The following is a 14,540-nucleotide window of genomic DNA, read 5'->3' as shown; positions in this document are numbered from 1 at the left end:
AATTGAATAATATTATCAGAAGATGGAAAGATACCTCATGCTTCTGGTTCTATAGAATCAGCATAGAAAAAAATGGCTATGTTACCAAAAGCAATCTTACAGATTCAATACAATTCTCATCAAAATTCAAATACAACTCTTTTCTGACCTTGGAAGAACAATATTCAATTTCATATAGAAACAGAGATATTCAGGATTTCTAAAATAATATTGTACAATAAAAGAACATCTGTATGTATCACCATCCTTGATATGAAGCTCTACTATAGAGTGATTATAAAAAAAAAAACCTGCATGTTATTTTGCACAAAATCCGCATGATAATTGGCATAAACCAGACAGACTGATCAATGAAATCAAACTGAAGTCCCTAATGTGAATCCGAACACTTATGTATGCTTCACTTTTGACAAAAAAAAAAAAAAGCAAAACTATACACTGTGGATTTAAAAAAAATATGTGTCTTCAACAAATTGGGCTGGTCTAACTGGATATCTAAAAGAAGAACAATGCTGTTATCTAACAGCTGTATTTGTGTCTCTCTTTGATGTTTGAGGCATGAAAGACATTTCTGAATTCTCACATAATAACCCTAGCATCTGAGTAAGCTTCATTCAGGACACATTCAGTTCATGATTACAAGAGGATGAGAGTTCATCTCGACCTAAGACAACAAGTGACTCATCAAGTTGTAGGGCATCTGGGATCTGAATTCTTACCACTTCTCCTTCAATGACATGTGCAAATATGAAGGGAATTCCAGAAACTTTCAACTTTCCTTTACAAATGGGCCTTAGATTGCATTAACTAATAAATTATTTTGTTTTTGTATTATACCTTCCTAGGAATGAGTTTGCTGATGGTACTGTAGTGAACATTTCAGCCTTCTATAAATATTCAAATCTTAGGAAACTCATAGTTAGGGGCTATCGACAATCTGAGGCAGCCTTATATCAAATATTGTCTGGTATTACAAATCCAGTCAAGAGTCTATGGCTGAAGAAGTAATATGCCCTAATAGGTAATCTATTGGGGTAGACAATAGAAAAATACCATGTGGTACTTGATAGGAAAAGAGCATTCTAAAATCTGTCACCACAATACACACAAGTAAGCACTATATTGCAGAAACCCAGGAAGGAGTGAAAATGAAGCCATATGTATGCAATTGTTATCTTTCAAGGTGAAGAACTATTGTTTCCCCTCTTTTCATCAATTTTAAAGAAAAATATCTGTCATTTTTAAATGTTACATGTACAAGATAGGAGATATGTTTCCTATGTTCCTTTGAATTTATCTTTATGAGAGCATGAAATAAATAGAAATACTAGAATGGTATGCATTTAGTGTTTATCCAGAAAGTAGAAATATATTAAATATTAAAATTAATTATTAGATGATTATGGTTATAGCCAATGTTGGAAGTGAGGAATGGGTTTCTAGTATGTCTGTTACCAAAAGACAGGTAAATAAATAAATAAATAAATAAATAAATAAATAAATAGTGACATTTGTAAGGAGATATCTGGAACTAGAAAATTTATACTGAGTGTTAAAGATAAACATCATCTGTCCAGTCTCATTCATGGATACTAAATTTGAATTTTGACATTTTGACTATATTTTAAAGGGCAAATTAATGAAGTAAATAGCATTGTAGATAATGTTCCTCTAGAAACCACACATTATAAAACAAATGTCTCAGGGTGTATAGAAACTCTCCTTATGTGAGAACCCAAAGCCACAAAGAAATACATGTAGTGCCATGTTTCTGTTTTGCACACTAGAACTAGACTAAATTATATTGCTAAGGACACTGCATTTTCTTGGCAGAAAATAGTGAAATGGTGTTAGAAATCAGTTGAAAGTCTCCTGCTGGCTGGTGAGGTTTTAGAGTTCTGGAAGGCTCTCTGCAAAACCTTGATGGGGAAAAAGTTATCAAAATCTTACTCAACTTTAGCTTTATGACCAATGACAACAATCACCTGTCTGGCAGGATGCTAACTGGTGCAATGATTTCTACTACAGAGCTAACCTAGAGTGTTCTGATTAAAAATGTGACCTACTCACTGACAAAAACTAGCATCTGGTATTGCAAATCCAGTCAAGAGACCATGGCTGAGGAAGTCATATGCCTTATCACATAACTTACAAGTAGGGTTTTTATTAATACACATGGTGTACAACTTGTTTTAAACTATTAAGCTTATACCTATGGATCAGTGATGCTGTCTGGCTTCATCAGAGAAAACCCTTTTCGTATTGGGTGGTACTGAATCTGAGGCTGGAAGCTCTATGAGCTAAAAATAACTGGATATATTCAGGCTCAAGGAATGCCTCAAATAAAATGCAGAAGAAATTTATGAGCCAAGGAATAGCAAGGAAACCGTTGAAATGGGGATTCTGGACATGGTCCCTGTACTCGTGGACTCACTGCTGTAGAAATCAACACAAGATTAGACCCAACAATATTTTATCATAAAACCTGATGGCTTGATGAGTTCCCACTCTTTAGTAACAGGGTATTAGCAGTTAGTGGCTGCCGGGAATGACTGTAGTATTCTCTGCAATGGTGTAGCCACTGACATGCTGCTACATTCTAAAGTTTCCCTTTCACAAAGTAAAATGAAAGCCATAAAAGCCTTCTAGGCATATCTCAAAACATCCCATTCAGTCCATCTGCTCTATAATCTATTTTATAGCATACATTGTTGAACATCTGGATTCTCCTCACAGATGTGACCCTCACAGGCTCTATCCTGGAGGATAAGACCTGTCTTCTCCTACATAAACAGAACACATGTGGTCAGCAGTGGGTTTCAGGGCTCAACCTCCCTCCCCATTCCCCTCTCACTTCTGTCTGTTCTCTCTAGGAATCCTGAACAACAACAGCAGTAATTATAACCTAACAAACAAATTTCATTTGGAGGAGGCACCCTGAGGAGACAATCAATCACTGAAGGCTACAACTGAACTTATAGAATAGAGTGTCAATGGAGGGGTACTCTCAAGGGAGCAATATACAAAAGCCCTGGTGAGTGCTACAGTATACATGGAGGAAGAGTCATGCAGACTTCTCATACTCATAAAAAAAATCACATTAAATATCTTCTATGTGAGGGGTGGAAATAGTAAAACAATATGTGGTGATCAATGGGAAGATAACATGCTTATAACAGTGTATCAAGGCAGCACCACATACTTGATAAGAGCTTTATGGTAAAAACACAGGAAGGAGTGAAAATGAGAACATGCATTCAATCATTCTCTATAGGTTGAATAATTAAGCTTTTGTTCCTGTTTGTCAAGTTTACAGAGAAATACTTATCTCTTCATGAATGGGAAATGTAAAAATCATGGACTATTTCTTCTGTGGTTTATTGTATTTGCCTCAATGGAAGTAAAAAATAAATGAAAATATTAGGAATGCACATATTTTGTTTATCATAAAATGAAAACTGTATATTAAATAAATAATCACTTCCAGCCCAAACCTCTACCATCAATCCTAGAAGCTTGTAGCCCTCAGGAACCACTAGGTGAGACTGCTACCAAAATTCCCTGACTGCTGCACCTTCTGAGCAAACCCAGCAGCTACAAGTTCAGCTATGCCCCCTCTGCACTCCATTTCCTTGGCCAGAGTTCTGCCTACATTCCTGGAGGCCTCTTGCTAAGTGGGACAACCAGGTAAGTTCACCAAGAAGCAAACCTCTGCCTGCTGGCTCCCGTGGCAAGCCTATCAGCTATGAATTCTGCCCTGTTCTCTCTGTGTTCCAACTTCAAGTCCACACCTCAACCAGAGGTCTAAAAGACCACCAGCTCTTCCTGCTTACCAGGCCAGCCTCACCAGGAACAACCAGAGGCCTGAAGCCACCATGCACTTTCAGCTTTGGAAGCTTGCTGACTTCAGGGACTACCATCTTTACTTGAAACCCAGAGGCCTGCTCCCATCAGGGAATTCAAGGTCTGCCAACATTATGAACAACTAGATGGCTAAAGATGGGCATAAGAATACAATCAGAAAAACAACAACAACAAAAAAACAGTACTCATAGTGTGTGTCATAGTGAATCTAGAATGTTAACATCCCTGAACACAGCACAGCACTGCTATGTAGCAATACAGGCTAATCAGTTTATTGGACAAAGGCAATTGTTCTCTGCTCTTATCTGCAGATGATAGTATTTTGTCTTTTCCACAGCAAATGATGCCCAGACCTCTGTGTCATCCATGACCTGATCCTCCTGCTGATACTATTTCTCCATATTTCCACATCTAGGCTTCTTACCATCCATGACTATATCTGTAGAGGTTGCTTTTCTGGTTCCCAGATTTGTTTTTTTCTTCTTGTTTCTAAGTCTACAGACACTATCCTAGTATCTGATATACAGAGTGATAGAATAGGCTTCTCCTCAAGCGCCAGCCGGTCAAGCAAGAAGAATCACTGAAACATCAAATGACATCATCAGTGGTGTTAAGGAATATAAGTGCTGTGGGCTTTTGCTGTGGGTAGGAATAACAGAGCTGTCTGTTTTAGCTTGTGGTACTCCCATCACTGAGTCCCACCAATAGAGCTCTTGCTTGAGTCACAGATTGTTTTCCACTTTCTACTCTGCTTTCAGTTTCAGTTTCTCCTTCTTATTCTGCTATCTTTGTTTTAAGGAATCTTTTATGGCTAAGACTGATTTTTCGTGTGTGTGTGTGTGTGTGTGTGTGTGTGTGTGTGTGTGTGTCTGTGTCTGTGTCTGTGTGTGTGTGTGTCTGTGTGTGTCTGTGTGTGTGTCTGTGTGTGTGTCTGTGTGTCTGTGTCTGTGTGTGTATCTGTGTGTGTGTGTGTGTGTGTGTGCCTACCTGCCTGTCTGCCTGTCTGTCTGCCTGCCTGTCTGTCTGATTGTTTGTCTGTCTGCCTGTCTGTATGCACATCTGTGCCCAGGATAGTCAGAATAGAAGAACTCATCAGATCTCCTAGAAAAGTATTTATAAATGGTTGTAAACCACCAGCTGCATACTAAGAACTGAACACAGGTCTTCTACAAGATCAGCCAGTCCTCCTTTCTGTAGAGCCATCTTTCTGTTCCTTTTTAATCACTTTATCAATGATTTCACCTGTTATGTCCCTTTTAAAAAAATAAATTGACTGCCCTTGGTTATTCATGTTATCACACATCAGAAAGTTTTAAATATATAACTTTCCTTAGAAGTCCCCTTAATCTCCTCTTGCCCTAGTTTCTCCATTTATGAAATTGTGAATATTTAAGACTCTTGTCCTTTACTGCCTTATAGAAGCATTGCAGGTATTGTTGCTTTGTCATCTGAGTGCCAGTAGGTGGCAGAAAAGAGAGACACTATGTCTGTTTAGTATTTTGATCTGTGAATATCTGACTGATTAGTAGCCTATCATTTTCTGAAATAAAGAGGGCCTGAGAAGATATGACTAGTACTAGGCAGTCTCAGACTGTCTCCCAGGATGGAGAACTGGAAAATCGAAGAACCTCACATAAGTTCACAGGCCCTGAACAGAAATAACAGACATCCATTGCAAGGTTCCACTCAGGCAGGAAGGGAAAGTAGTAAGCCCAAAATGCACACTAGTCTGGCATCATGGGGCCCAGACACATAGCTAGCACGAACTGACCACTATTCCAGGACCAGGCAGGGCCAAAGGACAGATCATGTCCACAATGACCCCTGCCTGGAGACATAGTGCACAAGCATGGCATAGCACACCTGAGACCTCTTTTGAGATGATTCCCCAAAACTCAAGAGGCTACAAGATCTTCTAAGACGAGCAAGTGAGCGATGGATAAATTGGAGAAAAGAAATAGAAGAATGTGGTCACAAAGAAGAGAGGCGGAACTGGAGAATAGAGGGTTATGAGGAACAGCTTGCTGTGAGTAGTTGTTGATGACAACAAGACCATGGTAAAGTGGTGGCCTATGCTGCCACCAGGGGGCCATGACTGCGTCCACAGTATCAGCAGATGTCTGTCACCACCAAAGTCCAGCAAACATCCATGTTAAGGGTCTGGGGACATGTTGGTGTCTGAGGGTTAGGCGGAACTGGCTCAGCTCATCATCTGGGCATGGTAGGAGAGATGGCACCGAAGGCAAGAAATCAGGAGAGTTGATGCTTGCCCTAGTCTCCTGCAGTTGTCAGACAAGCCTGGGCCCACACATTGCAGGAGTTGTGGGTGTGCTGGTCCAGAGGATACAAGCAGCATGAGAGAACTTCTCCTAGCACTCGCCACAATGCATGGGACATCCTCTTTACCTCTATCCACCTATGGCAGTCAAGGGAGTGGACTTTGAGTCATAAGAGCAGGAAAGATGGCCCTGACCCTCTTCAGCTGCATCATCCAGGAAAGAAGGTCCTGCATCTTGGCTGGGCAGCACATTACAGCTGACTCTGATGGCAGAGCACAGATGAGCTGAACTTGAGGGCCTTATTGTGGGAAAGCTGGCCCTGCCACTTCTCTGCCACAAGGTTACACAGGCAAACAAAAGATGCCCCCCAATCTCTTGCCACATAGACCAGACATCAGGCCCCAAGGTCATTAGAGGGGGAGAGATTATTCTACTCCTGAAATGCTTCAGCACTGAAAAGCAAAGACCCTGAATTTTAACATTGGCAGCACAGTAGAGCTGACCCAGAATATGAGGTTTACAAGTAAGCCATCCTTTAGTGTGTTAGTATGGGAGAGCGCACCCTGTCTCTTTTTTGCTATGTAGCAGACTTGGTTGGCAGACAGGACAGCTGTCCCTAGGGTCATGAAGTCAGAGAAATGGCCTTATCCATCAACAGCTGCATCACTGAGGAGAAAAGACCTTGTACCTGAACTAGGCACAAGGTTTAGCTGACCCTGTTTATGGTGGTTGCTAGTGAGCTGACGACCTCATGGCCATGGAAGTTGGAGAGCTGGAGGGCTGATCAGCTCAGAAACCTCTCAGGCCTCATCCAGGGTTTTGAATTGACCTACCACAACATGACTAATGCAGTAACTAGGCCTATCAATGACATGCTGGAGTACATGAAGGGTCCAGTCCTACAAATCTAAAACTACAGGATCTTCATGACACAGTGCAACAAAAAGATATTCAATGGGAGTCCCAATGATGTTGCTGTATTAATAAAGTAGCAGAAGCCAGAGGCCTTATACCAGGCCAGTGTGTCAATCCAATGAAAATTTGTAAACAAAGAAGTGTGGAGAAAAGTGTCTGCTCTCTGATATACTATGATACACTGCGGCTTCCATGACAAGATTTTTTTCTCTGTTGGGGGCTTAGTTTAAACTGGGTAGAGTGTCAATATGAACAGAGGAGAAGATGACTGTAATTGGTATGTAAGATGTGAAATCCACAAAAAAAATGTTAAAAATAAATAACTGAAACTGAGCATAACAAAGAAAAGGGACTGGGTATATTGGAGATGAACAGACAGTTGTGTAGATGAATGGGATACTATGAAGAAACAGGAAATACATCTTACCTATACATGATTTCTGAAAACATAAGGGAAAAGAGTATAGGTCTCTGTTTTGTGTCGGTGTTTTGTTTCTAAAACTAAGCTCTGGGGTATCAATTTTGCATTGATAACACTTCTAGAAACATCTGTAACAGCTCTATACTCTCTATGTTTTCATCTGCTCCAGATCCACTGCCACTGAACCTTGATCGGATTCCATCTTACAAATTATCTGCAAGATATATCAGGCTCTTTGGAGCTTTCCCTGGTTTCTGCTTGAACAAGTTTGAATCAAAATTAATGCTCTAACTTGCCCTGCAAGTGATGGTGACTCTGTCTCCCAGAGATAAAAACAGGGAGGGCTCAGACTGGGTCATCTGTTTGTGACATCTGGCACCTACAGGTGAAAATGTAATAGATATCCACATAGTTAAGCATGATAAGAAGGAACATGCCTGAAATTCCAGTCAACACTAATCACAGTGTAACAGTAAAAGTCTCATTTTAGTTAGGTTTTACCTGGAAACCACAGCAACAGCAGCCCAAGAACTGACCAGGGGCCCTCATGTACATGCTGAGTCCTGACTCCAGTGACAATGACACAGAATATAACTTGTATATAAAGAAGTCCCCAAGTTAGTACAATGAGGGCTTGCAAATCATTGGGAACAAGTTAAGGCTGGGCACAGCTACTCATCTGAGACTTTAATTATATCCTAGTGACTCCAGATGCCCAAGTTCAGACCACACATACACATCCAGAGAATGCATTTCCAATCAATGATTTAAAATTGTAAATGACATTGCTATTATATGTGAGCTCTATTTTGAATGACATATTTCAAAGATACACTTCAGTAATATAGACAAATATCCTGTTGTCAGGGAGTATACAACAAAGAAACTGTTATATCTTTAACTCATTCTAATAATTCTGATTGACTAAAAAATAATATGAGTTCTTCTTGTAAAGTGTTTGTTAGAGTAGCCATTTTCTTAAATTAAAATGATAATTTATTGATATCATTTTACTGATGTAAAAATTATGTTTTACATCATTATCATTCGTAACTTTAGTTAAAAATGAGAAACAACACAGTAAGTGCACATATAAAACCCTGATCCCAAAAAGCTGTGTCCCTTGAAATTCTCAGTCCATATGAAGATGGGGTGTCTTTTATAATGATGGACAAAATGAGTACACTGTGGTTCAGTCTGGAATCCTCCATATTTTGCCTTTTTCTATCAATTGCTACTGTTCGCTAAAATTTCTCAGCAGAAAGATTTCATTAGTGATAAAACATAAAAACTATAACAGAAAACACTGCTCTCGATATATGGCTTTGCTGTATTGATAGTTTTACCAATCATTATTGAGCAGTAACTGTAGAAATGATTCTGACTCAGGCAACAGTCTTACTATTGTCAAGTGGGTCCAAGTATCCAAACAAGTGATGATCCAGAAATGATTGTACATCCTTATAACCCAAATATTTGAATACAAAAGATCACACATCCTCTTAGAGGTGGAGGATAAGAAATGGAATGAGAAATAGTGGGTAGACTAGGAGGGAAATAAAGTCTTGACTGTGAAAAAGGATGAAACAATACTACTAATAAAAAAGAAATATAAGAAAGTAAGAAATAAGAGTAGATTATTGAATCTATGCTTAAAGCAAGAAACATTATAGCCATAATCCTACATTGGTAGAGCTCTTTATATTTTGGAAGACAATTGGAGTTATATTGTGTTATGTTGGTAGAGAATTTTGGATTTTAATACAGATTGAAGGTTTTCATTGGTACAAATCTTTGTATATTGATACAAATTTTAAGACTAATTGTGTGTGTATATATATATATATTTCTTCTTAGGAGTTGATATATATATCATTGTATTGTATTGTGCCTATCCAACTCATTTAATGATAAAAGTTTTAGTACCAGTCCTCTTAATAGTTGCTAGTGGTAGATAGTCTCAATGTGTATTTAGTTACAGTTAGTGTAATTCTTAATTTGTAATCAATATCATCAAATCCTGCAAGTTTCCAAGTGGCTTAAGTTTTGATCTCTGGTGTCCTGCCTATGTACATGGATATAGATCTTCTCAGTCTGACGAGCTATCTGTTTTCCTGTGAAAGGAAGTTTTGGGACAGTACCTCAAAATCCATGGCCTTAGCAGGATTCTTTGCTGTTTCTCAATCTGTAACGTATCTATATTCATCTGTGTCTTTGGGTGAGCATGGGATTCCTTGTGGAATGATGCTTTGGTGAAAGAAAGAAAAATATATCCTAGGTCCATCTATGAAGAAGTAGAAGAGTGAGAACTGTGCAACAGGTCCCTATAGCACCAGCAACAAAGACTTTTGAGGTATACACAGGGACTGACATAGGCCTCACTTGTATTCTACTACAGCTAGAGAACCTATATTTCCATGCCACTTTTTCTCACATAGACAATCAGGTAGTAGGCACAGAGTACATCATATTCCTCTTAGAAGACCATTAGCGGTTATTTGCTTAAATGTGCCCATAAACTTCAAGCCTGGTTACATCTTAGAAATGCTCCAAACCAGCTATGTATGTCACCAAAGGCAGCTGGCAGCTGAACTTCACACTTCTGCTTCCCTGTTGGGTTTTGTAATATTATCTGTATTTACCTACATTCTCTTTGTATATATTAATTATCTGAAAGAACAAAGACAGATAAAATTATAATGTTCAAAGAATCAGGGTGACTAGTTGAAAGAGGTGCTTGGGAAAATGATGGAAATTTCAAATAGTTTTAAATATTGATACAGCATATCAAGCTGCTTGGTCTCTATTCTGAACATAGTATGTCCCCCTTGCTTCTCTTGTAATATGATAAAGTCTGTGGATGTGTTTCCAGATACAGGGTTGAACAGTAAGCATAATCTAATTCAATCTTTTGCATTGCTGCATTCATGTGGAAATAACAAAATTTCATATGTTTGTTAACTCACAGCTATATTGACTGCCTTATTAAATAATTCCTGAAATGTTTTTATTTGGTTGAATATGGAACATCAGTTCTTATAACACTATAGTAATATCATTACTTAGACATGAAAGACCCACCGGGGGGAGACCCTCACTTGGATCTTTGAGAGGGCATGGACCCAAAAATACTCCAGAGACCATCTTGTTGCAATCATATAAGGCAGATTTATTATCGGAGCTCCAGGCCAATATGTGCCTCATGCAGGAGGTAGAGGAATTGACTCGAGGCCTAAAAGCTTAGGGTTCATATAGGTAAAGGCAATGAGGAGCAGAAGGTTGTGGCACAGGCACACACGATTGGTTGTTTCAAACCTCCGCAGTTTGTGCCAGCAGATCCTGGGCAAGGGTTTGACTAATCTCATGGGAGCAGTCCCTGGTCCCTGTGGCCTTGGGACCCGGGGTGGATGCTTATCTGAGCCAACAGACCATCTGGCTGAATTTAATTTGCAAGTCCTTGGGACCTTTGGTGGGAGTTTTTCCAGAGGAGTCTAAGTCAAACATTACAGGAACAGATGGTTGTTTCATTATTGTTCTTGTTCTCAAAGAATTTATCCTTGAGCATCTTCCCTATCTCTTACAGCCAGCCGATTCCCGAAATATTCAATTGACCTTCGTTTCTCCAGCTCTTCATCTTTTATGACAGCCTTAGGCTAGCGAGTTTGCTGACCTGTATTCTTAACTACTTGTATTTGTGAATTAAGGCTTTCTTCTGTACTAAAATTTCTTCTTCAAGACACATTAATTGGATATATGAAATCAGAAACTCCAGAAGTTTGCATCTATGATAATGCATTCTCCAGAGTATAAAATGAAAGTGTTATAACCATTCATCAGTCTCTCCACTTGAGAAGATTTTTAGAGAACTAAACATCAAAATGCTTATCATCTTTAAGATAAAAACCGAGGTTTGCATTTGCAAGTCTTGCCACTGAGAATGAAGCAGATGATGGGTAAGAATTTCTGAAGTGTTCAAACAATACATGCTGTCCTTCATCCATGTTATCAATTTATCTGTCATGAAGAGCAATGCTATTAGTCAGCCTGAAGCAGAAGAGGACATATCATTGTGATAGTGATTCCAAAGCATTAACCTTGCCCCATGTAACATAAGACATGCTTAAACATATTTTTTTAATTTGGAAAATATCAGAACTCTGTAAAAAAAATCTTTAATACAGAATCACATCACAAGACATTAATATTCTAGAAAAAATGTATGTCATCAACTGCAACCACAAATAAAGTGTTCTTCACAACTCAAATATGGTTCCCAGATCATGAGGTCTTGCTAGACATATGTGTGACACCTTACCAATATGTGTCTAATTCGCCAAACTAGAAATGCAGACTTGTGAAGATTTATAGTTCACTGGGGCAAAACATTTTTAAACAGTAGTTATAGCATTGACCATAGCCAATGAAGCTTTTCTAAGGTCTGTCGACTGAAGTGAAGAGAATTCACACATTTACCAGGCTTATATTTTGTTGTAGAATTCAAACATAAATCAATGTCTCAATTATTCATCTTAAGTTTAATGCCAAAAATTATGTCAAGAGTTAAAATACATAAGTAATCCACGTGTCATTCCACAGAGAAATACAAACAGAATATATTATTTGAATATAAGATAAACTATTTTTCAGCATTAATTGCAAAGTGAATTGTGACACTTTAAATGAAAGAAGACATTACACTAATTGAAACAGAATTGTCACACACACATATAAATAAATACACACACGCACACACACACGCACACATGAAAAAAATCCAAGTGCTGTTTATGCAGATGTTTCTAGGAAAGAATATTTTATAATTATATCCACCACTAGAGCAAGATATTTATATATTTCTTTAAAACATGTACTTTTAGACATATACATATGCTTATAACAGCATATATAGTCAACAATATACGTACTAAATAAATAAATAAATCTGTATCTATAAATGCATATTTACAAAAGCTAGGAAATGCAATCAGCCTAGACATCCACCAAATGAAGCATGGCTAATGAAAAAGTGAGACACATCCAAATGGAATTTTATTTACCTTCAAAAAAGGTTGAAATGAGGAAATTTGCAGGAAAATGTGTGGAACTATCAGAAAATATATACTGAGTGACAAAGAGCAATGTCATGTATTCACTCTCATAAGTGGATCCTAATGGTTACATTTGAACGATTTCTCTGGAGTCAGTAAAGTTTAGATGTTAAAAAAAATATATGATGAGAAAGGAATTAAGAATAGAACTTAAGGAGAGGAGGAGACAGTGGTGTAGCAGTCAATTGAGGCTTAAAGAACTGCCACTTGGTTTTCAGACTCCTCTTTGATCATAAGGTGAAATTAAAATCAGATTTTTTGGCCCTACTCTAACGTGGCTGACCAACTTTTTGTTTGTTTGCCAAAACATAATGACTATTCCTAACCACAAAAGAAAAAATAATTCTGAATGATGAAAAATTTTAGCAAAATCTTGACAGAGACATTTTTGGGTTTGTTGTTGTTTAGAGAATTACTAAGAGGAATGCTTGGGAACACAGTCAGCTCCTGAGTCTATGCTCCCGTCCTGTCCTGATAGATCAGGTTTTGCTGCCTAATTCAAGTAAATATCATGCTTTGTATGGACTCTTCTCCTGCTTTGGTTGTTGTTTTTGATTTTTAAACCCTAATTGTAGAATGTGTGTGTTTTGAAAGTAGAGAGTGAGCATGCTAGCGGCTGAAAAATTTACACCTGGATATGGCAGCGAATAGGAAAGGAAAGGGTGTTGAAGAGTAGATAAATCTTAGAGTGTTTAACTACAAACACTACAGAAAACTTATTTTATAATTCTATGGTGAATAATGCTCCTAACAGTTCCTAGTGTTATGTATAGGAATCATCCTTATAACAGAGGACCCCAAACCACAAAACAATACAGGCAATACAATGAATAAATACAATACAGGCAAAACAATACAATGTCATTTTTTTATTCACTGCCAGAAGTAGGTCACAAATCTCTATTGCTAAAGACACCATGCATTTTATTGGAAAAAACTAGAGAAATAATCATGAAATTAAACTGAAAGTTTACTGCTTGATTGCTAAGTTTCACTGTGCAATTAAGTGCCCTTCAAATTCCCAGTGGATTAAGAAGGTTATCATATATATTGTTCAGCTGTGGACTTCATGTCTGGCAATAATGACCATCTGTTTAGCAGGATGCTAATTGCAACAGTGATCCCAATAATAGAGTTCACCTAAGAGATTACGATTAGATCTGTAATGTAATGAGAAAAAGCATGCCAGAAAAAAAAAACACTTTACACGTAAAAGCATTTGATGAAAAATACAGAGTCAATGGAAATACTTCATGCAAATGGAAAAAAACAGAAGATAATAAACAGACACAATAGAATTTAAATCAAATGCTTAAAATGTGGCAAATGAATCAATTATTAGTAAGAGAGAAAATTTAACAAAGAAATACTTCTCAGTTTCCTGTCTGCTTTACTGGATAATGTTGGTAACAAAGAAAGACAAGAAGACAAGGCCTGTAGGAAAAAAATGAGTTTACACTATGTTTTACAACCATCAATGCTTGTTGCTGCGAGGCCACCTGTTCACTATCCTACAGAGGCAGAAGCAATACCATTGTTTTTGTAGCCAATGAAGGCAAAAAGAATGACCAGTGAGCTGTAGCCAAGATGCACATGCTGTCAGCTGCACCACATAATCTGTAGTTCCAAAACACTTCTCTCTCACACAGATAAGTAACTTATTTGACAGCTGTGATACTCGAAGCAAGGACATTTTTGATAGGGTCTGCATCACTGTGGGAGGTAAATGTGTACTTTGTAAGCAGTAATAAACTCCCAAATCATCAGGCTCCACTCTGCTGATCTTGAGTGTGAAATCTGTCCCTGACCCACTGCCACTGAACCTATCTGGGACCCCAGAAAATCTGTTGGAAACCTTGTAGATCAGGAGCTGTGGAGACTGGCCAGGCTTCTGCAGGTACCAATGCAAATAGGTATTTCCATTACTATGTACAAGGCTCTGACTAGACCTGC

The 14,540-nt window shown here is 38.1% G+C and overlaps 1 non-coding gene across 1 annotated transcript; it reads left to right on the top strand.

Annotated features, from left to right (window-relative positions):
• Window positions 1-5,271: 5,271 nt before the first annotated feature.
• Window positions 5,272-5,402, top strand: LOC114636136. The gene has a single exon (XR_003713570.1). It is a non-coding gene; the product is annotated as a small nucleolar RNA SNORA17 (small nucleolar RNA).
• Window positions 5,403-14,540: the final 9,138 nt, after the last annotated feature.

The sequence above is a fragment of the Grammomys surdaster genome, unplaced genomic scaffold, assembly GCF_004785775.1.
Source record: "Grammomys surdaster isolate TR1022 unplaced genomic scaffold, NIH_TR_1.0 122425, whole genome shotgun sequence".
Taxonomy (NCBI): Eukaryota; Metazoa; Chordata; class Mammalia; order Rodentia; family Muridae; genus Grammomys; species Grammomys surdaster.
This window is presented reverse-complemented; position numbering and strand designations above follow the sequence as displayed.